Below are 25,075 nucleotides of genomic sequence, written 5' to 3' on the forward strand. Positions count from 1 at the left end.
TTTTGGAGTTTTCAACCACAGAGTTTTTACACTCTACCCATGATTATTTCTTTCGCATTATTTCCTGCCCACATCCCAATGCTTTTCTGAGTCTCTGTTTCCTTCTTCTAAGTGACTTCTTCAGACATTTCTATAATGTTCCCTCTGTAGGCCCTTCTGGACCATTGATCATGGTTCTGGGAGCTTTGTATGCTTCCTAGAAGGCCTTGTCTAGTCTAGGCTGAAGTCAATGAAAGGACAGAGAAGGTTCAATGACTAAAGCTCTAATCAACCAGTCTGAGTGCTCTTCTACTTCTTTTACTGCACAGTCATCCAGAGAGCAGTTTGTACATGGAATTCCAATTCTGTCCAGTGGCTGGTACATTTTACAAAATACAACGAGACTCTCGAATGGGGAAACCTAGAAATGTGCTGTATTATGGACGGATGAAGGAAAGTGCAGTGGAAAGAGGACGGAGTCTAGAGCCAAGTGGTTTGAGTTGACTCCAAGCTCTATCATTTATCAGGTTTATGACCTTGTGCTTTAACCCCCTTATGCATCCACTTTGTATTCTGTAGAACGGAGGTAATGATGGTCCCTGTCTCAGAGGGTTGTTATGAGAAAGTAAATGAGTTCATATTTGACGGCATTACCTAACACATAGTCTATGCTGTATATGTGTGTGTTAAATGAGAGACATATTTTTTATTGGAGTAGAGTTGATTTACAATGTTGTGTTAGTTTCAGGTGTACAGCAAAGTGATTCAATTATACATATACATATATTTATTCTTTTTAGATTATTTTCTCATATAGGTTATCATAGAATACTGAGTAGAGTTCCCTGTGCTATACAATAGGTCCTTGTTGGTTATCTATCTTACATATAGTAGTGTGTGTGTTCATCCCAAGCTCCTGACTTATCCTTCCCCCTCACGTTTCCCCTTTGGTAACCGTAAGTTTGTTTTCAATATCTGAAAGTCTGTTTCTGTTCTGTGAATAAGCTCATTTGTATCATTTTTAAATTATATTCCACATGGGGTGATATCATGAATTTGCCTTTCTCTGTCTGACTTACTTCGCTTAGTGTGAAAATCTCTAGGTCCGTCTATGTTGCTGCAAATGGCATTACTTCATTCTTTTTTATGGCTGAGTAATATTCCATTGTATATATGTACCACATCTTCTTTATCCATTCCTCTGTCAATGGACATTTAGGTTGCTTCCATGTCCTGGCTATTGTAAACAGTGCTGCAATGAACATTGGGGTGCATGTATCTTCAGAATATGGTTTTCTCTGGATATGCACCCAGGAGTGGGATTGCTGAATCATATGGTAGTTCTATTTTTAGTTTTTAAGGAACCTCCATACTGTTCTCCACAGTGGCTGCACCAATTTACATTGACAGACATTTTAATTGAAGAAATACTTATAGAATATCCACTGCTCAAAGACACAATGTTAAGCAACATGAGAATGGAGAAAATTAACAAAATATGCCTGCCTTTAAGGACAGTGTTTGGAGGGACGTAGACATACTCAAAAAATCAAGTGAGCAGAGCTGGTACATGATCTATGCAGATGTATTCACACGAGAGATCCAAGAATGTTACCCAAGAGATAGTTGAAGGGTTCCTTAAAGGATAAGTAGTATTTCCAAGGGCAGATAATGGGGGGCAGGTGGCTGAAAGCTGTCCCACTTGCACCCAGCACAAGCCCAAAGCCAAATTGCTACCCTGCAAGTCCATCAATCCCATATCTGTCTCCTCTGTGGACCTCATTTCCCAGGCCTACCTGCCTTTCTTCCTCTTTTTCCATCCCTCCCTCCACTTGCAAATTTCTACCACTGACCTCCTCCATTTTCCTCCAATTACTTTCTTCTTATTTTATCCTTCTTTTAATCTCAAAAATAACGCAAACAATGTAAATCAATCGAAAATATAGGACACAAAATGAAAAGCAAAATCTTCTTCCTCTACCCCGTACTCCCTAGAGGTAACAGTGGTGTGGTGGTTTTGAAACACGGCCACAAATTCTTGAGGCTTCTCCATCTGACGGGGGCGTTTTTATCCATTCCCTTGAAACTGAGCAGGCTTACAGCTACTTCCCCCCGTAGAGGAGAGCAGAAGGGGAAGCGTGTGCCTTCCAAGACTGAGGCATAAAAAGCCATGCGGCATCCGCCTTGTTCACCCAACACCCTCTCTCTCGGAGCCCTGAGCTGCCATATAAGAAACTCAGCTTCCCTGGGGCAGCCTTGCTGGAGAGTCTACGTGCCCACACTCTGGGCAATAGTCCCAGCTGGGCGCAGCCTTCCAGCCTTCTCCAGCACTCACAGAGTTAACAGATGCCATGGCAAAACTGATGTAACCAGCCTTTTAATGATAACTCCTGTAGTAGCCTCCAAGTTGCTGGCATTATAAACACCAGCCATGAGCGTTCTTATCCACACATCATTGTGCATTATATGGTATGTCTGCAAGACAAACTCTTAGAAATGACATTGCTGAACCAAAGAGTATTTTTTTTTTGATAGATATTACCAAATTGCCCTTCAAATAGGCTATGCCAATTTAGACTTTTCCTGATGGTGCATAAGAGTGCCTATTTCACTGCAACCTCACCAACACTGAGTTTTATCACTTTTTCATCTTTACCATTCTGATGTCATCTCTAGAGCCTTCCTTATGACGTGCCCCAGCTGTATGCAGTGTCAGCGAGCGATCCCAACTGTGACTTGTCCCCGCCTGCAAACCCAGGGGCTGAGGGGCATGTAGAAGTGGGGAGGGAGAGTTCAGGATGGTAAAGGACAAAGATAAGGCAAAAGGGCAAACTATTTATTTATTTATTTATTTATTTATGGCTGTGTTGGGTCTTCGTTTCTGTGCTAGGGCCTTCTCCAGTTGCGGCAAGTGGGGGCCACTCTTCATCGCGGTGCGCGGGCCTCTCACTATCGCGGCTTCTCTTGTTGCAGAGCACAGGCTCCAGACGCGCAGGCTCAGTAATTGTCGCTCACGGGCCCAGCTGCTCCGCGGTATGTGGGATCTTCCCAGACCAGGGCTCGAACCCGTGTCCCCTGCATTGGCAGGCAGATTCTCAACCACTGCGCCACCAGGGAAGCCCAGCAAAAGGGCAAACTATTAATGAAAACTAATTTAACACAAAGGTGAGCCACAGAACACCGCAGACCTGCAGAGCAGATGTGTCAGAGTAGAATGAAATTCAGCTCAATGACATTCTGCTAATGGCGGGTGTTATCTGAAGTCCAGAATGACCCAGTTGGAAGAAGAGGGTTGGGGGCTTACAGAAGGAGGAGGGAGGTTTGAGGAATGAAAGGAAGTTCTTTCAGCTAATCAAAGGGCTCACTGAACAGCTGGCTAAAAATGGAATATTTTATAATGATTGATTTCAACCTGGACAATTCCAGGGCACAGTCAAGAATAATGGGCCTCAAGCCTAGCTGCCTAGCAATATTACCTGGAGTGCTTTTTTAGAAAAATATAGATGTTTCATCATCCTCACCATTGCTTCCAAACACATACATTGTCACCATAGATTCTGATGCAATCGGTCTGCCCTTTTAACCAGCCCGTCAGGAAATTCTGAGGCAGAACAAGGTCAAGGAGCAGAGTTTCTCAAACTTGCACGTGCATCGGAATCACCAGGACCTATTAAAACACAGGTTTCTGGGCCCCAACACAACAGCTTCTGATCTGGTAAATCTGGAGTCGACCTGGAAATTTGCATTTCTAGCAGGCTCCCAGGTGATGCTGGTCCAGAGGCAAAGCTTGGAGACTGATGCCATGGCATCAACAATGCTGGGAGCTTGCTGGAAATGCAGAAACCTAAGCCCCACCTCAGATCTCAGGAATCAGAATCTGCATTTTAAAAGAGCCCCCCAAAAAAGAGTCATGTACCCCAATGTTCATTGCAGCTGTATTGACAATAGCCGGGACATGGAAGCAACCTAAGTGTCCATCAACAGATGACTGGATAAAGAAGATGTGGCACATATATACAATGGAATATTACTCAGCCATAAAAAGAAACGAAATTGAGTTATTTGTAGTGAGGTAGATGGAGTTAGAGTCTGTCATACAGAGTGAAGTAAGTCAGAAAGAGAAAAACAAATACCGTATGCTAACACATATATATGGAATCTAAAAAAAAAAAAATGGTCATGAAGAACCTAGGGGCAAGATGGGAATAAAGATGCAGACCTACTAGAGAATGGACTTGAGGACACGGGAAGGGGGAAGGCTAAGCTGGGACAAAATGAGAGAGTGGTAATGTATATATGGACATATATACACTACCAAATGTAAAATAGATAGCTAGTGGGAAGCAGTCGCATAGCACAGGGAGATCAGCTCGGTGCTTTGTGACTAGCTAGAAGGGTGGGATAGGGAGGGTGGGAGGGAGATGAAAGAGGGAGGAGATATGGGGATATATGTATATGTATAACTGATTCACTTTTTTATAAAGCAGAAACTAACACACCACTGTAAAGCAATTATACTCCAATAAAAATGTTAAAAAAAAAAAAAAAGAGCCCCCAGTGATGTGTGTGCACATTAAGCGCACCCTCCTAGCTTACCTCTATTGTCTCGGATACGATGCAAGGGGAAGAGGCCTGAAGGAGTGGAAAGCTGCCTGGAAGACCTGGGTTCTGGTCCCAGTACTACGACTAATGACCTTTGTGATAAAATAAATCTCTTCTTCTCTAATAGCTTCTTTTTCCTTATAAATAAAATGGCGATACTGAGCTACGTAATCCTGTAGATTCCTTTCCTTCTTTCCTACAATTCTAATTTGGTGTTTGACACATTGTTATGGGCTGAATTGTGTTCGCCCCAAAAGACATATATTGAAGTCCTAAGCTCCAGTACTTCAGAATGTGACCATATTTAGAGAGAGTGTCTTTAAAGAGGTAATAGAGGTTAAATTGGGTCATTAGGGTGGGCCCTAATCCAATATGGCTAGCGTCTTTACAAGAAGAGATAGACATGCATAGAGACAGTGAGAAGACATAGTGAGAATAGGGCCATGTACCAGCCAAGGTGAGGCCTCAGAAGAAACCAACCTTACTGATACCTATATCTTGGACTTTTAGCCTCCAGAACTGTGAGGAAATTAATTTCTCTTGTTTAAGCCTCCCAGTCTGTGGTTCTTTGTTATGGCAGCCCTAACAGACTAATATACACATATTAAGCTTTGTAACTAAATCTAGATTAGACTCTAAATGCATAAATCTGATTTCTTATTACAACTCATTTCACATTGGACGCATTAGTTCCTGTAGGCAGATTCACCAAGAATGCCAGGGCTTTCTACAGGGGCCTCAGATTTTCTAGGCAATACCAACACTGGTGCAAATTCATTTCCCTGGATTCCATATCCAAGAACCATGGAACCCTCGTTTACCACCAAACACTTATCCCACTTTTCCCAACCTAATTGTCACCCCGAACCGGCGCTCCCACCAGCCCCGCCCACCCTGCATGGATTTAGCTTTAAATTTTGATCTCTGACCTGGATCTCCTTAAACGCCTCTTTTCACAACTCAAGTAAATTACACTTCTACATCCTGGTCCTGGTTGTTTCATAATTCCTTTGCCCAAGAACAGGTTTACATTTATTGCATTTTCATACAGATCATTTTTTTTTTCTCACCTAAGCCAAGGTACTCTTATAGAGCAAACATACAGGAAAAAAATGATGAAAACAGGAACCCTCTAATAAGTGCATTCGGATGATCTCCTCACTTCACTATAGTTACTAGTGTAATACAGCTAGAAATAAGGATTCTAGAATTCCTCTAGTCAAATGCAAAGACTCGGGCCTCCAAACATTAACATAAGAATTGCCACTGTTTTGAGAGCCCTAAAGGTAAGCCTATTTTTCACAAGCAAAGGATGTAGGTACCTTGGGCATTTTTCAGTAGAGACACAAGTAGTCAAAGTCTCACAAAAGCAAAAAAATTTAAGACATTTCCTGAGCAATGGAGAAAATGGCAAAACTAAATTTTTTTCTTTTTTCCCATCAAGGTAGTATAAAGCTGTGTTTCTCAAACGTAAATGTGCATGCATGTCACTTGGGATCTTGTTAAAGTGTTGATTCTGATTCAGAAGGGGTGGGGCCTAAGCCTCTACATCTTTAAGAAGCTCCTAGTGGAAGACCGAGCTGTTGTTCCATTGACTACCCTTTGAATAGCAAGGATCTAATGTCAACAGAGATCGCTGGTTTCTGCAATTTCATTGATATTAAAGTTGAAATTCTAAAATTTGCTCTAGATAGGTTAGGCCACCTCACCTTAGCCGAGGTGGGTGTTTGAAAGACAAAAAACCTGGACCCCACTCACTTGGGCTCTTAATATCTTTGAAGAGGCCGGCAAGACCAGGAGAAAGGCACCCAATTTGTTGACTATTATTACACGTGGTCTGTCCCAGCTCACTCTTCTGCACTGACACAGGAAAGGAAAGCAGATGATTGAGGCAACCGTGAGCTTAAATTGTAGAGTCTGATAAACATCCCTTCTCTACCTTTCCATGTCCCTGGAGACATTCCCTAGGCCTGGTTATAAAAGCTCAGCAGATTTCTTGCCTGGTCTCAGAGGGCACAGCAAATACAATTATCATAACTTGTGGTACCCACCAGAAAAGGTAATCACAGATGTCCCCTATGGTTCACCAAGTTTCTGAGTAAAACTATAAAGCGATGCTTTCCAAACTTGTCTCTACACTGGGATCACCTGGGGAGCTTCAAAAATTTCTGAGGCCTGGTGTAACCCCCAAATATTGGGATTTAACTGGTCTGGAGTGTACCCTGGGCTTTAGATTTTTTTTTTAAGACCTCACCCTTATCCCAAGGTGGTTTCAATGTGCAAACAAGTTTGGAAATCACTGCTGTAGGGTATATTGATTGAGTGCAGGGATGGAGGTGAGAGGGAAACTGTAGTTTTCTGAAGGACTCAAGAGAGCTGCCTCTGGATTGATTGTTCATTCATTCATTCATGCATGTATGCGTGCGTGCGCATATGCAACAAATAATTACTGACAACAGACTTTGTGCCAGTGCTATGCTGGGCCCTTAAGATTCAAAGAGGAAGGACATAGCCCCTGCCCTCTTGGGGTTTATGGTCCAGGGGAGGAGATGTAGAGGAGTGAACAGACAACTCAAGTACAGGGTGGTGGTTCCAGGGTAGTGGGACTACGGCAGCAGTAGTGAGGTCGTGGTGCCGTGGAATACATGAGGGTACCACTAATGACACAGAACCATACATCTCATGTGCAATTACCTCTCTTAGAATCAGGAAACCAGGAAGCAGTTCTGACAGGAAGAGCAAACTGTATTCACTCATTCAACAAAGAGTTAGCAGCGAGCACGGTCGCGTACCTGTCATTGGGTGCATTGCTGAGCAGATTGCAAATGAAGTAGTCGATTCAAGAAATACAAAGTGGGCTTCCCTGGTGGCACAGTGGTTAAGAATCCGCCTGCCAATGCAGGGAACATGGGTTCGAGCCCTGGTCCAGGAAGACCCCACATGCCGCGGGGTAACTAAGCCTGTGAGCCACAACTACTGAAGCCTGCACGCCTAGACCCTGTGCTCTGCAACAAGAGAAGCCCGCGCACCACAACAAAGGGTAGCCCCTTCTTGCCGCAACTGGAGAAAGCCTGTGCACAGCAACAAAGACCCAAGGCAACCAAAATTAATTAATTAATTAATTAATTAATTAATTAAAAAGAAAGAAACACAAAGCCTCGTGCTCCTCTCTGAATTTTTGGATTTCCTAGTAGAATAGATATTTCTTGTCTTTACTTACTTGTAATCCATTCTCTCTTCTGGTACCAGAACTCAGAACTTCCTCTGAGAAACAAACACTCTGTCTGTTTTGTCTGGGGGACCTCCTCTAAGTAGAGCACCAAGTCTGCCTGACTCCGATTTTACCCTTGGACTTAAACCTGGTGTGTATGTGGACATGGAGCTTTTGGCTGCCATCTTGCGACCAATGGATAGAGGCTAAGGATGCAGCCAACCTGGAGGAGAGAGCCAGGAAGTACAGACTGCTGTCTGGTGATACTGTTTCCCTGGATGAAGCCATGTCTTTATCCCCTGCTACGTAGGCTCATAATTTTCCTTTGGGGCCTAATCCAATCTGACTTAGCTTTTCTGTTATTTGCAACCCAGTGTGTCGTAACTGCTGCACCTAAAGTGGACTTTTTTCCAGGACTATTTTTTTGTGTGATTGAAAAAGAAAAACAATAGGTCCATTAATAACTGTTCATGAATTGCTCAGTTTCCTGTTTTGTGAAACTGTGTTTTTTAGGGATTCTATCTAATATATCTTTAGGTGTATAAATGGAATTCTGTAAAGTAAGTCAGATCATGAGCTTAAGATGTTCTTTAGAAAACTATTTAGGGAGATTGGGATTGACATATATACACAAATATGTAGAAAATAGATAACTAATAGGAAACTGCTATATAAAATAATAAATAAAATAAAATCCAAAAATTCAAAAAATAAAGAAACTATTTAAATAATGCTACACCTAGTTAGCAGTGTAGCATTACTAACTCATGCTAGTTACTAATTAGCTAACTAATTAGTGCTGCCAACTAAAGCTCAAAGAGCAGATGGAGAGAAATATTCCAGGTTGCTCTATTCGCCTTCTAACAAGTACCTGAGAAAACCTTCTAGGTTTGAAGAGCCTGGGATGGGGATTTTCACTCTCGGGATGGTATTGCTGTGTGCTTGGGGATCACAGGTGAGGAGGAGCTGGAGGGCCAGGATGTCTTGGGTCCCAAGGTGCACCATGATCACCGTAAAGGTAGTGAAGGTTATCAGGTGAACTGGAGGAGAGGTTGTTAAGCTAAGCCTACCTCTTCACCAAGTACTGTTGGTCCTCCTAAATATCTCTTAAATTGTCCTCTTCCAAATATCTTGACATTTTCGTCCAAATTCTCATCATCACTAGCCTAAACTAATGCAACAACCTCTTAATTGTTCTTCCTGCTTTTAATAGCATTTCCACCTCCAGGCACAGAGTCAGTCCATCCTCCATACTGCTGCCTAAGTGGTCCAATCATGCTACCTATTTAGAAACCTTCTCACTTGTCCCATCACTTACAGAAGAAGGTCCAAGATTTGTGTCAAGGTACCTTTTGCCTCTATCTATTTATGAAGCCTCTACATCTAGTTCCCAGCATGGGCTAGGCTGCTTCAAGTATTTGTGCTTATGCTTACTGCATTCCTTCTGTCTCAAAGTCTTCTAGGAAAACTCCTCTTCATACTTCAAAACCCAGTTCAGATATTCCCTTCTTCAGGAAGCCTTTCCAAGAATCCTCATACCTTTAAAGCCCTCCTCTGTACTGTATTTATAATTTGTACTTACTTTTATCCCCTAACATCCTGTTATTATGTTTGCCTTTCTGTCTAAATTTGAGCCTCTTTAAGATGGGACCACTTTCTTATTCATTTCCTATCTCTAATACCAAGTATAGTGCCTGACATATAGTAAGCACTCGGTAAATATTCAGTGAATTGAACTGATTGCATTTGTCTCCAAGTCAGTGTTGAGGGTGATTTAGAAAGAATCATCCTGATGATCAGGGATGAGATCAGAATTAGGTTAAGATGTGATGGGGACTAGCTAAGAAAACAGTGATAAAACTTTACCTACATGTTGATGTCTCCTGCTAAAGTTTATCTAGTTTAATATGCAAGGCTTACCATGTTTAGCTTTTGCATTAGAAGTAATATATTGTGACTAATATCTGAAAAAAATATATTTATAAAGTGTGTAGGTTTGAGTTGAAATCTCCATAGAAATCTCAAACACTAACTCTGACTTATACCCAAATACCTTCTAGTTTACTCTGGGAGAAAATAAGATTCCAATTACCTACCCTAAATTAAGTAAAAATGTCTAAGAGAAAAGGGAATTCTTTTTAAAAAAAATTAAAAGACATTCTTTAATCCTAATTATGCAAAACTAAAATTAACTAATGGAGATGATCTAGGCTGAATCCCGAAGGGTCAGAGTAGGCAAAGGGAGAGAACAAAGCTTCATCACCAGCCCACCTTCCCAACTCAGGTGACCAGGTTCCTGAGCAATGATTTCCAGACAATCTAGCCCAGAGCCCGGGGCATGAAACAGATGGCCCCTCAATTTTTTTCTGAGTCTACAGTCACCCTTTTTGGATAAGCCCTGCTTGAGCTGGGCTGTGTTTATTCCTAGTAACCATTAGAGTTACAGCATCACTTTAAACAAAAAGAAGAAAAAAAGAAGAAAAAAAGCAAGCGAGAGGGAGCCGGAGATTGCCTTGTAAAATTGGCAAGGACTTTCACTTGCTTTTTGCTGGTGCTCTTAAATTCAAGACTGGTTTCCATGTTCCAGGAGCCCTGTTTTGTTACTGACTGACACAGCAGAAAAGGTAAGGAGCAATGGGGCAATTCCCACCCCCTCTCCCTCCGTTTTATCTCTTTGCTTAGCAATTTCCTCATTAATATAACAAGATTAGCCTTCCTGCTGCAGTGAGTGTGGCTTCCTTCATGCCAAGGACACCATCACGTTCACAAGTATAATAAATCCTTTTTAAAAATCCAGCAATCAAGAGACAAATGTAACAACCTGGAATTTCTGGATTCTCCACCAATTTAATTAGCATGGCAACAAAAGGACATGTGCCTAATTAAACTGCCAATCACACCTAAATGACACGCATCCTATTTATACAAATGTTTACTCCTGTGGTTTGAATCAGCCCTTCTAGCCCAGGAGGCAGCAAGTGGTGATTAAAAACAAGTGACATCAGAGATCTCCACCAACTAAGTAAAGTAACTTAGCTTTACTTGGCTGCTACAATGCATCTGATTCTTTTTTTTTAATTAAAATTTTGTTATCCTTTTAATGAAAATGCACATAATATATGTGTGTGGCTTGATCAATTTCCCCATATTGACTACATTCATTTACTAGTACAAATCACAGAACATGGTCAGCACCCCTGAAATCCACCACTTACACCTTCCAGTAACTTGTCCCTCTCCTCCGAAGAGTAACCACGGTCCTAACTTCTCTCCACAGAGCTTAGTTTTGCCTGGTTTTGTGCATTACATAAATGGAATCATTGGGAATGTACTTCTTTGTCACGATGCTGTGAGAGTCCCCCACAGTGCTGCGTTTTACGTGGTTCTTTTTTATTGCTGGGTCGTGCGATTGTGTGGCTACACCACACTCTGATGAGCCATTCTGCTGCTGGATCCTGTTGTTTGAGTTGTTTCCTGTTGCGGTATTATGAGAAGTGTGGCCATTAACGTTCCAGTGCATGCCTCTTGGTGAAATATGTTCATGGGCCTATTGGGTTGTAATTGCTGGATCATAGGTTATGCGTATGCTGTGGATGCTGCCACATGGTTTTCCACACTGGTTGTAGCAATTCACACTTCTGCCATCATGGAGACGCTAGTTACCAGACTTGAAGTCTCCCCACGTGGCCAAGATGAGGCAGTGTGTTACTTAGTCTTCACAGCAGCCCCATTTTTCAGGTGAGGAAACTGAGGTTAAGAGACTTGCCAAGATCACACTCAGTAACATCTGGGGCTCCACCCCAGGTCCTTGTCACCAGAAAGCTGGAGCTCTTACACTCCATACTCAGGCCTCTCTGGTGTTCTGACTTGGTGTAGGTACCAAATGCACCGTATTCTTAACAGAACTCCCAGGCTCCTATTGTCTCATGTGGCGGAACATTTCAATGCTGGACACAAGCCTCTCCAGAACCCTTTTCTCCCTCTGCCCACTTTGCCAGCATGGGTTGTGAGGAAATTAAGAGCAGAGCTCACCATTGACCCACAATGGATAAATAGCATAAACAAAGAAGAAAAATGAAGTTATAAGTCACTAAGATTTGGGAGGCTAGGAAGTCTTTGTTACTTAGCATAACCAAGCCCATTCTAACTGATACAATGAACACATTTAGTTTTGTGAAGTTAGTTATAACCTATATTTTGACAGGTCCCAAATTTTATCTCTTGGCTGATCCTGAGTCCTGAACTCTAGAACCAGTTATTCTACCATTTCTCTAAATCTTCTCTCATAAAATTATTATATATCTCAAACTGGACATGTCCAAAATGGAATTCCTGATCTCTCCTCTCCCCAGAATTGGACCACCTACAATCTTCATATGTCAATTAATAGCAGCTACAATACTCCCATGACTCAGGACAAAAACCTTGGAAGTATTCTTGTCTCTTCTCTTTCTCTTATAGTGCACATTGAATCCATCATCAGCAAGTCGTGCATGCCTACTTTACTTTTTTATAGTTTTTATATTTGCAAAATGTATTTCAAAAGATGCTCAACATCACTAATTATTAGAGAAATGCAAATCAAAACCACAATGAGGTATCACCTCACACTGATCAGAATGGCCATCAACAAAAAGCCTACAAATAATAAATGCTAAGGAGGGTGTGGAGAAAAGGGAACCCTCCTACACTTTTGGTGGGAATGTAAATTGGTGCAGCCATTATAGAAAACAGTATGGAGGTTCCTTAAAAATCTAAAAATAGAGTTACTATATGATCCAGCAATCCCACTCCCCGGCATATATCTGGAGAAAACTCTAACTCAAAAAGACACATGCACCCCAATGTTTATAGCAGCACAATTTACAATAGCCAAGACATGGAAGCAACCTAAATGTCCATCAACAGATGAATGGATAAAGAAGATGTGATATATATATACAATGGAATGTTATTCAGGCATAAAAAAGAATGGAATAATGCCATTCACAGCAACATGGATGGGATTAGAGATTGTCATACTAAGTGAAGTAAGTCACGAAGAGAAAGACAAATATCACATGATATCACTTATATGAGGAGTCTAAAAAAATGATACAAATGAACTTATTTACAAAACAGAAATAGACTCATGGACATAGAAAACAAACTTATGGTTACCAAAGGGGAAAATGGCTGGGGGAGGGATAAATAAGGAGTCTGGGATTAATGGATACACACTACTATATATAAAATAGATAACCAACAAGGACTTATTGGATACCACAGGGAACTATATTCAATATCTTATAATAACCTATAATGGAAAAGAATCTAAAAAAGAATATACATACATATGTGTGTGTGTGTGTGTAAATGAATCACTTTGCTGTACACCTGAAACATTGTAAACCAACTATACTTCAATAAAAAAATAAAAATTTACATATATATATATATATATATATATATATATATATAGCTCCATAATCTGACCCTCCTTTGGTTATCTAATTCTAGATACCATGGCTCTTCAAAAATTCATTCTTCTAGATATTAGTATTTTTACTACCCTTTCTTTGAAATTTTCTCACAACACCCCCTCTCACCCCGCTCCCAACCTATTTGCCATGACACTATAGGGTCCTGGTTCTCCTGTACTCATCTCTTTCTTTGTAATTCACTGACCACATTTTCTCTCCCTCACTTTAGCTTCCTGATCTTCTCACTATTCTATTTCCATGAGAAAAGCAATGCTTCTTATGGCTTTTCATTTTTATTCACATTTCACAAAATGTATGTATAACAATGGTGATACTGGGGATGATTTTAGGAGGTATATGGATGAACATTTCTCTTTTAACAGTTATCATTTTATTTTACTGTGTATTAGACAAAATATAAGTAGCACATAAACCCTGAAATTTCACAGATATTATTGCTTAGGTGAAGCCAAAAAAAAATAAGTTTAAGTCAAATTACAGTAAAATATTAAATAAACAATACTATAAGAGTATGAGACAGAGGGAAAAAATGTAAGTAGCACACAGCTGAAGTTTAGGTAATGTATAATGGATCCTCAAATAGTAAATGCAGTCAGTTCTCTTTGAATGAACGCTTGTGATGGCCACCTGGAGAGTTGCATTTGGATGGCGGTCCACCATACCTTTAACATTAATAAATAAATCTCAAATGGATTTTCACCCCAAAACCAGTTCCTCTGTTTATTCAATGATGCCACTCTTCTAGTAGGCCAAGTCCAACAACTGGACATCATTTTTTATTCATCTCTCTCTCTTGTCCCCTTTTTCCACTAAACTTTTAAATCCTGAAATGACTGTCACATTTACCCTTTCCCTTTTATTCTCATTTACATCATCCCAAGCCATGACCCAATTATCTCATACCCAGATCATTGTAGTGACCTCCAAACTATTTGCCCGACTCCATCGAAATTCAGTTGCATTCTGCCAATGCCCTAAAATCATCATTCCCATGTTAAAAACCTTCAGTAACTTCCCCTGAAGTCAATGTCCAAGATCCCTAACCCCATGCTAATAATAACTAGTGTATATTGAGTTTTCTGTGCTAAAAGCCTTACAGGAATTTTCTTGTTGAATCCTCATGACAACCCTGTAAGGTAGATACTACAGATGAGGAAACTAAAGTTTAGAGGTTAAATGACTTGGCAAGAGTTAGTAGGTGGCAGACCCAGAATTCCATCCCAAATAGCCTAATTCTGTCTTTCATCTAAACCGCCATACTACACTGTCTATTGACAAATCTAACATTCTTTCTAAGTATGTATAATCTTTGTGTCCTCTGCTCTATTTCCTTTTTCCCCTCATTTAGGTGAGTCTCATTCTTAAATATTGGGCCTTTATCAAGCCCCCACCTGGGTTTTGATACTCTACCCTGTCCCCCCACCAACACACACACATTGCAAAACCACCATCTGCTACAATATCCAAATTGTACCTCTCCTTTAGGACCCAGCTCAAGTTCAGGCCCTTACTCTGACACTAATGCCAGAATTATGCTGGAAAGAAATAGACGGCCGTCCTTCCAGATTGAAAACTTATGTGCCCGGGCCCTGAATTGTTCACCGTCAGTCCTGATGTGAACCTGGCTCTGTGGATAAATGACTCCAAGGAAAGAAGCCGACACCCCCCAGCCCACCCTATGAACAGGGGGACCCTTCATCTCTGAATTAAGAACATTCCAAAGTAACGCAAGTGGATACAGTTCAAGGCATTGCTTCTCAGCTTTTTATGTGCCCAGGGCCTTTTCAGCCCATTCTTTGTGTTCCATAGGCATTCAGTAATCGTAATAACACAGGCTGATTTCCAAATGTGCAAGTGTTTCAGAGACAGAGAGTCAGGTCTGAGTCCTGCCCAGAGAAATCATGGCCTCCGTGAGCCGTTGGTCCACCAGGGTTTGTTTTGCTCACTGACCTTCTTTCAATTGTTCAATTCATTCCTTGAGCTCTTGTCCTCAGAGAAACCAGAAAAGAAATAGAACTGGCAAAGATAAGCTGTCTCTTCTGTTCTTTTTGTATAATAAAAGGCCACACACACACACACACACACACACACAAAACCCTTAGAACTAGATGGAAACTTAGACATCATCTAGTCTCACCCTTTCATTTCAGAGATGACAAAACTAAGGCTCTAATAGATAAAGTGACCCACACAGGGTCACATAATTAGTGATAATTAGTGGCAGATCTGGGATTGGAACCCAGAACTTTGAGCCCCAGTGCAGCTTTTAAATCCTAGCTCCCTTAATAGGGTTATAGCCTGCAAACATGGACAAGTCACTTACTCCCTCTGGGATTCAGTTTTCTTAATTCTGCAATGATGCTAATGTTAATGATTACACTAATTTTGAAGGATTGTTATAAGAGTCAAATAAAGTCAAGTGAAAAAAGTAGGGAGCAAGCGTCTAACACATAATAGTTCCTCAAGAGACGTTCATTTATTCACCCAAATGGTTGTTGGCGGACATCCAGGAAGGATCTAGCAAAGACATATTTTCAGAGGATGACTAAAACGTTGAAGACTTAATCACACAAAGTTTCCGAAAATCCAGAGAGAGCCTTGAAATTGGGATGGGGAGAAGGGAGGCTGCTGTGAGAGGGGAGATGTTTAATGGCAAAGGTGTCTCCGTTGTTTGTTTTTTAAAGGAAAAGGTGTGTGTCAGCTAGGTGACTCACGAAACACTAATTAAAGTTTTTATTCTTTTTATCCCCATAAAACAAACAAAGCACTTTTAGCAACGCCGAGCTTTCTGGAGACCCAAGAAAATAATTGCCTGGGTGGAACATTAATTGCTTTAAAAATTAATTTTATGTTTTAGCTTTGTTTTTCAACATGTGAAATGAGTGTTAGAGCCAAGTTTTAAGTTATGTGACACCTAACCTGGCAGGAAGAGGCAGAACTGAGGGGAATTGCTCCCCAACCTTCCACACTGCTAAGTTCAGACCTCAGCCTCCTGCTGGGTCTCTGTTTAACATGATGAGCAAGGGTGCCTGGTCCCCAGGCTATGATGTCACACCCCAGCTCTCCCCTGGACCTGCTGGCTGTCCTTGGAAGACAGTTGCTCTGAGTGCATCTTTCTGTCCTTGTCTGTTTGCTCTGAAGCATGTAAGACTATATGGCTTAGACTGGGGCTGTGAGTGCTGATATCAAATGATCAGGAAAATTCTGATCTTGCAGAATGTTTTGGGTTTTTTAATTCTGAAAAATGTATATGCATAAAAGTACAGAGAATCATTTAACAATTACCCATGGACCATCCAGATTTGCTATATGTTAATTTTTTTCCTATCTGCTTTAGAAAAACTTTTAAAGTGAAAAAATTTACAGACATCATTGAACACCCCCAAATCGTTTTTCTCCCTCCTCAAAGATAATCACCATCTTGAAGTTGAATTTTATCTTTATATCTGTATTGTTTATAGTTGTCCTATGTATGTATTCACAAGTAATATACAATATTAATTTGTTCTTAAATTTTATATAAATCATACCATCTGCACATGTATTTTTGTAACTTGCTCTCTTCACTCAACATCATATCTTCAAGAGGTATATATGTTGATACATTTAAATCTAGTTCATTTTAACAGACAATATTTCATTGTATGAATGGACTACATTTTATCCATTACATTATTGATAGACATTTAGCTTTTTTGCAATTTTTTGCAACTACTGTAAGACTGCAATGGATATCCTTGATCATATCTGCTTGTGAACATGTGCAAGATTTTCTCTAGGATATATCAATACATCTGGGAGTCAAATACTGGATCATAAGGTGTGTATATCTTCAACTTTACTAGATATTGACAAATTCTTCTCCAAAGAGGCTGCACTAATTTATACTCCAATCTCCAGTTTATGATAATTCCTGTTTCCTCTTCAGTGCTTGATATTATGAGACTCTAAATTTTTTTCCTAGTCAGATGGGTATAAAAATGACCTTTCCTTTAGAAGTTAGTCCTTGAGCACTAGTTTGATACCATTTGTATTTTAGGGGACCTGTTTTACCAGCAGGCCTGTTACCCTCCATGACTAACTGGGTAAGAAAGTGCTTATAATGGAATAAATTAATTTTTTAATGTATTTTCTTTTTTACTAACAAGTTTGCACATTTAAAAATGTTTATTGGCTTTTTGAATTTCCCCTTCTGTGGATTTCTTTTTTTTTTTAATGTGGGTTGCTATTTTATTATTTTTTATACAATTTTTAAAGGTTATTTTCCATTTACAGTTATTATGAAATATTGTCTATACTGCTGTACAATACATCCTTGAGCCTGTCTTACACCCAATAGTTTGTACCTCCCAATACCCCACCCCTATTTTGCCCCCCCCAACTGGTAACCACTAGTTTGTTCTCATCTCTGAGTCTGCTTCTTTTTTGTTATATTCACTAGTTTGTTATTTTTTAAATTTCACATATAAGTGATATCATACAGTATTTATCTTTCTCTGTCTGAGTTATTTCACTTAGCATAATGCCCTCCAAGTCCAACCATGTTGCTGCAAATGGCAAAATTCTGTTCTTTTTTATGGCTGAATAGTATTCCATTGTGTCTATATGTATACCACATCATCTTTATGCACTTACCTGTTGATGGACACTTAGGTTGCTTCCATGTCTTTGCTATTGTAAATAGTGCTGCTATGAACATTGGGGTGCATGTATCTTTTTGAATTAATGTTTTTTGGGTTTTTTCGGATGTATATCCAGGAGTGGAATTGCTGGGTCAAATGGTAGTTTTATTTTTAGATTTTTGAGAAATCTCCATATTGTTTTCCACAGTGGCTGCACCAATTTACATTCCCACCAAAAGTGTGCCAGTGTACAAGGGTTCCCTTTTCTCCACATCCTCACCAACATTTATTTGTGTTCTTTTTGATGATAGCCATCTGACAGGTGTGAGGTGATACCTCATTGTGGTTTTGATTTGCATTTCCCTGATGATTAGCGATGTTGAGCATCTTTTCATGTGCTTGTTGGCCATCTGCATTTCCTCTTTGGAAAAGTGTCTATTCAGTTCTTCTGTCCATTTTTTAATCGGGTTGTTTGTTTTTTAGATGTTGAGTTGTATGAGCTGTTTATATATGTTGGATATTAATCCCTTATCGGTCATATCTTTTGCAAATATTTTCTCCCATTCAGTAGATTGTTTTTTTCATTTTGTCAATGGCTTCCTTTGCTGTGCAAATGTTTTTAAGTTTAATTAGGTCCCATTTGTTTATTTTTGCTTTTATTTCCTTTACTTTAGGAGACGGTTACAAAAAAATATTTCTGCAATTTATGTCAAAGAGTATTCTGCCTATGTTTTCCTCTAGGAGTTTGATAGTATCTGGACTTACATTTAGGTCTTTAATTCATTTTGAGCTTATTCTTGTATATGGTGTGAGACAGTAAGTGGTGTTGGGAAACCTGACGGCTACATGTAAAAAAGTATGAAATTAGAACATTCTCTAACACCATATACAAAACTAAAGTTCTGTGGATTTCTTGTTCATGTCCTTTGGCAATTTCTCCCTTGCTTTTTTATAACATGCTTGTAGAAAAATATTTTTAATATTTTGGAAATGAATCCCTTGTTGACTATGTGATATTGATTTCCACGTTCCTGAACTCTCCATTACTTCTATTGGGCAGACTTGAATGTGAAAGCAGCCATGGAGAAGCACTCATGTTCAGAGGTTCCCAGGCAATCACACTAGATCTGTAAAGCAACATGGTGGAGTGGCTGGAATTCAGACGCCCTAGTTTCTACCTTCACTTCGACCCTGGATTATCCAAGAATTCTCAGGCTTCTTTTTCTTCATCTGTGAAATCATAATATTAATGCCAGCCTCCAGGGCTTTTGTGAAAAACAAATAATATACATAAAATCACCTTGGAAAATGCTGTGCAAATGCTAGCCATTATTAGTAGCAGCAACTCAAACATAAGGTTATTGTATTAGTCTGCTTGGGCTGCCGTAACAGAATACCATAGACTGGGTGGATTAAAAAATAGAAATTTATTTTCCTGCAGTTCTGGAGACTAGAAGTTCAAGATCAAGTGCCAGCATGGTTGGTTTCTGATGAGTGTTTTCTTTGTGGCTTGCAGAATTCTGCTTTCTTTTTTTGTTTTATAATTTAATTTAATTAATTTATTTTTTATATAGCAAGTTCTTATTAGTTATGTATTTTATACATATTAGTGTATATATGTCAATCCCAATCTCCCAATTCGTCCCACTGCCCCCCTCCCCACCTCGGTATCCATACATTTGTTCTCTACATCTGTGTCTCTATTTCTGCCTTTCAAACCAGTTCATTTGTACCGTTTTTCTAGATTCCACATATATGCGTTAATATACGATATTTGTTTTTCTCTTTCTGACTTACTTCATTCTGTATGACAGTCTCTAGGTCCATCCACATCTCTACAAATGACCCAATTTCGTTCTTTTTTATGGCTGAGTAATATTTGATTGTATATATGTACCACATCTTCTTTATCCATTCATCTGTCGATGGGCACTATTTACCTGGCTATTGTAAATAGTGTTGCAGTGAACATTGGAGTGCATGTGGCTTTTTGAATTATGGTTTTCTCTGGGTATATGCCCACTAGTGGGATTGCTGGGTCATATGGTAATTCTATTTTTAGTTTTTTAAGGAACCTCCATACTGTTCTCCGTACTGGCTGTATCAATTTACATTCCCACCAACAGTGCAAGAGGGTTCCCTTTTCTCCACACCCTCTCCAGCATTTGTTGTTTGTAGATTTTCTGATGATGCCCATTCTAACTGGTGTGGGGTGATACCTCATTGTAGTTTTGATTTGCATTTCTCTAATAATTAGTGATGTTGAGCAGCTTTTCATGTGCCTCTTGGCCATCTGTATGTCTTCTTTGGAGAGATGTCTATTTAGGTCGTATGCCCATTTTTGGATTGGTTTTGTTGTTTGTTTGTTTTTTTTAATATTGAGCTGCATGTGCTGTTTATATATTTTGGAGATTAATCCTTTGTTCATTGATTCATTTGCAAATATTTTCTCCCATTCTGAGGGTTGTCTTTTCATCTTATTTATACTTTCCTTTGCTGTGCAAAAGATTTTAAGTTTCATTAGGTCCCATTTGTTTATTTTTGTTTTTATTTCCATTACTCTAAGAGGAGAGTCAAAAAAGTTCTTGCTGTGATTTATGTCAAAGAGTGTTCTTCCTATGTTTTCCTCTAAGTGTTTTATAGTGTCCAGTCTTACATTTAGGTCTTTAATCCATTTTGACTTTATTTTTGTGTATGGTGTTAGGGAGTGTTCTAATTTCATTCTTTTACATGTAGCTGTCCAGTTTTCCCAGCACCACTTATTGAAGAGACTGTCTTTTCTCCGTTGTATATCCTTGCCTCCTTTGTCATAGATTAGTTGACCATAGGTGTGTGGTTTTATCTCTGGGCTCTCTATCCTGTTCCACTGATCTATATTTCTGTTTTGCACCAGTACCATACTGTCTTGATTACTGTAGCTTTGTAGTATAGTCTGAAGTCAGGGAGTCTGATTCCTCCAGCTCCGCTTTTTTCCCCTCAAGATTGCTTTGGCTATTCAGGGTCTTTTGTGTCTCCATACAAATTTTAAGATATTTTGTTCTAGTTCTGTAAAAAATGCCATTGGTAATTTGATAAGGATTGCATTGAATCTGTAGATTGCTTTGGGTAGTATAGTCATTTTCACAATATTGATTCTTCCAATCCAAGAACATGGTATATCTCTCCATCTGTTTGTGTCATCTTTGATTTCTTTCATCAGTGTCCTATAGTTTTCTGAGTACAGGTCTTTTACCTACTTAGGTAGGTTTATTCCTAGGTATTTTATTCTTTTTGTTGCAATGGTGAATGGGATTGTTTCCTTAATTTCTCTTTTTGATCTTTCATTGTTAGTGTATAGGAATGCAAGAGATTTCTGTCCATTAATTTTGTATCCTGCAACTTTACCAAATTCACTGATTAGCTCTAGTAGTTTTCTGGTGGCATCTTTAGGATTCTCTATGTATAGTATCATGTCATCTGCAAACAGTGACAGTTTTACTTTTTTTTTTTTTTTTTTTTTTTTTTTTTTTTTACTTCTTCTTTTTCAAATTGTATTCCTTTTATTTCTTTTTCTTCTCAGATTGCCATGGGTAGGACTTCCAAAACTGTGTTGAATAGTAGTGGTGAGAGTGGAATTCCTTGTCTTGTTCCTGATCTTAGAGGAAATGCTTTCAGTTTTTCACCATTGAGAATGACGTTTGCTGTGAGTTTGTCATATATGGCCTTTATTGTGTTGAGGTAGGTTCCCTCTATGCCTACTTTCTGGAGAGTTTTTATCATAAACAGGTGTTGAATTTTGTCAAAAGCTTTTTCTGCATCTATTGAGATGATCATATGGTTTTTATTCTTCAGTTTGTTAATATGGTGTATCACATTGATTGATTTGCAAATATTGAAGAATCCTTGCATCCCTGGGATAAATCCCCCTTGATAATGGTGTATGATCCTTTTAATGTGTTGTTGGATTCTGTTTGCTAGTATTTTGTTGAGGATTTTTGCATCTATATTCATCAGTGATATTGGGCTGTAATTTTCTTTTCTTTTCTTTTCTTTTCTTTTTTTTTTTTTGTAGTATCTCTGTCTGGTTTTGGTATGAGGGTGATGGTGGCCTCGAAGAATGAGTTTGGGAGTGTTCCTTCCTCTGCAATTGTTTGGAAGAGTTTGAGAAGGATGGGTGTTATCTCTTCTCTAAATGTTTGATAGAATTTACCTGTGAAGCCATCTGGTCCTGGACTTTTTTTGTTAGAAGATTCTTAATCACAGATTCAATTTCATTACTTGTGATTGGTCTGTTCACATTTTCTATTTCTTCCTGGTTCAGTCTTGGAAGGTTATACCTTTCTAAGAATTTGTCCATTTCTTCCAGGTTGTCCATTTTATTGGCATAGATTTACTTGTAGTAGTCTCTTATGAAGTTTTGTATTTCTGTGGTGTCCATTGTAACTTCTCCTTTTTTCATTTCTAATTTTATTGATTTGAGTCCTCTCTTTTTCTTGATGAGTCTGGCTAAAGGTTTATCAATTTTGTTTATCTTCTCAAAGAACCAGCTTTTAGTTTTATTGATCTTTGCTATTGTTTTCTTTGTTTCTATTTCATTGATTTCTGCTTTGATCTTGATGATTTCTTTCCTTCTACTAACTCTGGGTTTTGTTTGTTCTTCTTTCTCTAGTTCCTTTAGGTGTAAGGTTAGATTGTTCATTTGGGATTTTTCTTGATTCTTGAGGTAGGATTTTATTGCTATAAATTTCCCTCTTAGAACTGCTTTTTCTGCATCCCATAGGTTTTGGATTGTAGTGCTTTCATTGTCATTTCTCTCTAGGTATTTTTTGATTTCCTCTTTGATTTCTTCAGTGATCTTGGTTATTTAGCAATGTATTGTGTAGCCTCCATGTGTTTGTGTTTCTTATGTTTTTTTTCCCCTGTAATTGATTTCTAATCTCATAGCATTGTGGTCAGAAAAGATGCTTGATATGATTTCAATTTTCTTAAATTTACTTAAATTTACCAAGGCTTGATTTGTGACCCAAGATGTGATCTATCCTGAAGAATGTTCCATGTGCACTTGAGAAGAAAGTGTAATCTGCCATTTTCAGATGGAATATCCTATGAATATCAATTAAATCTATCTGGTCTATTGTGTCATTTATGGTCACATTAGTGGTTAGGGCTTCAACATAAGGATTTGGGGGAGATACACTTCCACCTATAGCAGTCATGGTACATTGGTATCCACTCATTTATTTCCAAATGGATCTAAGTTTCTTAATCTTTCATCAGGGCTTGGAGATCTAGATGGGAACAAATACCATTAATTTTGTAGAATTATCTCCAGCTTGCTCTATTCATACATATCATTGTTATCAAACCAAAGGTTGACATTTCTGTGACTATTATTCAAAAGGAACAAACTCTGATGGTCAGTATTTTTTCCAATAACATATTCACTTAAAACCGATTGAGTAAAGAGACTAGACCAGTACCATCCAGTGGAATTTTCTGTGGTGTTAGATATGGTCTATGAAATCTACACTGTCTAATAGAGTAGCCACTAGACCCACGTGGCTACTGGGTACTTGAGGGTGAGTAGAATGATGGAAGGAGTATATTTTTTCAAAATTATTATTGGTGTATAGTTGAATTACAATGTTGTGTTAGTTTCAGGTGTACAGCAAAGTGAATCAGTTATACCTATGCATATATCCACTTTTTTTTAGATTCTTTTCCCATATAGGCCATTACAGAGTATTGAGTAGAGTTCCCTGTGCTACACAATAGGTCTTTATTCGTTATCTATTTTATATATACTAACGTGTATCTGTAAATCCCAATCTTCCGAATTATCTCTCACCACTTCCCCCTGATAACCATAAGTTTGTTTTCTACATCTGTAAATCTATTTCTCTTTTGTAGATAAGCCATTTGCAGCAACATGGATGGACCTAGAGACTGTCATACTGAGTGAAGTAAGACAGAGAAAGACAAATATCATATGATATCACTTATATGGGAAATCTAAAAAAAGAGTACAAATGAAGGAGTGTATTTTTAATTGTACTTAATTTTAATAACATAAGGTTAAGGAGTCATATGTGGGTAGTAGCTACTGCATCAGCCAATGCAGGTCTAGACCTGCTCCCCAGGCATGAGTGACATCCCCACCAGCTGATTTCTCCTCTTTTATTGTGTGGTCTTAGATCCCAGACTCTGCACAAAATGGTGCCTGGTGTCTCTCTCCTCTAACAGGAATATCTGATGACCAAAAAGACAAGGAAGAGAAGCTTCAAGCTCACATGAGAATGCCAAACTGGGGGATGGGTGTGAGTGTCAGAGAATGGCATAAATCAGGTGGAAAACATCAAGTTTTCACCTTTCCCATTTTTCTTTTACTTTCAGGAAATCTGAGAAATAATCCTTAACAATAGAGCATTTCCAGATTTATGATGGAGAGGTCCCCTGACAACCATGCTGAACTAATATTCAGCACACCTGAAATGAGAAGAGAAAAAAGCAGCCACTTGTCACTTCAAAAGTTTTCAACTTTTAAAATTATTTTCCTTGGGTCCCACATAAAAGTAGTTCACAGAAAGGGACTGGGGAGTACAGACAATTCAGTTACCAGCCAGACTGTGAGATCTGCCATGTTAGTCCCACCTCTTATTAGGATATCCCAGGGAAAGTCAACAAAGTCAAGTTCCCAGAACATCTGAACCTAAGAGCAATTAGTTCAAATAAGCAAGGTCCCCTAGGCTTGTCGATAAGGGAAAACAGCATCACAGATTTATGAAGGCCATGATTCTGAATTATTTGTCAAAGTAGAAGATAGGTCCAAATCTGTCCTGGAAAAGAAGGTTTGAAAATTCCGGCTTTTCACATGGTGTTTAGAGTCTTGAAAGCTGTTTCTCCAAACTCTAAATCTGAACTCTCAACCACCAACTCATCTCTTTCACTCATCCCTGCCACTCACACACTCTCAAATTGTACTTACTGTGTTTGTGATTTAGCAAATGCCTTTGTGTGCCTGACAACATAGGCGTTCAAATGATGAGAAATATCTATTGTGTTCAAATCAATAGGCCAAACCCGCACTTACTTCTTAGCTCAGAAAAAGCTTTCCATTTTCCCCTGTTAATGACCTTTAACATCTGTGCCAATAACCATCAAGCCAGGACTAAATGTCCCTGGGCTAGAGTAGGGAGGTG

The sequence above is a fragment of the Balaenoptera musculus genome, chromosome 8 (assembly GCF_009873245.2).
Source record: "Balaenoptera musculus isolate JJ_BM4_2016_0621 chromosome 8, mBalMus1.pri.v3, whole genome shotgun sequence".
Taxonomy (NCBI): Eukaryota; Metazoa; Chordata; class Mammalia; order Artiodactyla; family Balaenopteridae; genus Balaenoptera; species Balaenoptera musculus.